The sequence below is a fragment of the Rhincodon typus genome, chromosome 20 (genome assembly GCF_021869965.1).
Source record: "Rhincodon typus isolate 14 chromosome 20, sRhiTyp1.1, whole genome shotgun sequence".
Taxonomy (NCBI): domain Eukaryota; kingdom Metazoa; phylum Chordata; class Chondrichthyes; order Orectolobiformes; family Rhincodontidae; genus Rhincodon; species Rhincodon typus.
In genome coordinates this window covers 30525846-30526205 of record NC_063351.1, presented here as the reverse complement: position 1 = coordinate 30526205, position 360 = coordinate 30525846, and the positions used below count along the sequence as shown (strand labels likewise).

Here is a 360-nt window from a genome sequence, read left to right as displayed (position 1 = left end):
CTCCTGGACTGTTGTCTCTGTCCCTCTCCTGGACTGTTGTCTCTGTCGTTAACTTGGGTGTCAAATTTGTCCTCTGACTTTCCTGCTTTTGGTCCGGCTGCTCCACCCCATATTGTGGTGCAGGATGTTATGTTTTCGTGTAATTCTTTTCTGAGAGAGGCTTATCTACGGCCTTTTAAATGGGGAAATAGTGATTCCCTTAAGTTGTTTCCCTTAAAATTGTGACACAACTATAACTTAGCGTGGTCTAACTATAGTGAGGGGGATGTCTCTATTCTTACCTAATATTTTTGAGAAGGTCACAGACGACAGTCGAGCAGAAGCTTGGCTGAAATGGTATTGGAGGTACCTGGTCACCAT

The 360-nt window shown here is 44.2% G+C and overlaps 1 protein-coding gene across 1 annotated transcript in view; it reads right to left on the bottom strand.

Moving 5' to 3' along the window:
* Positions 1–360, bottom strand: part of LOC125485617 (SEC23-interacting protein-like) — an 18389-nt gene that overhangs the window by 2649 nt on the left and 15380 nt on the right. The gene's annotated exons all lie outside the window — the stretch shown is intronic.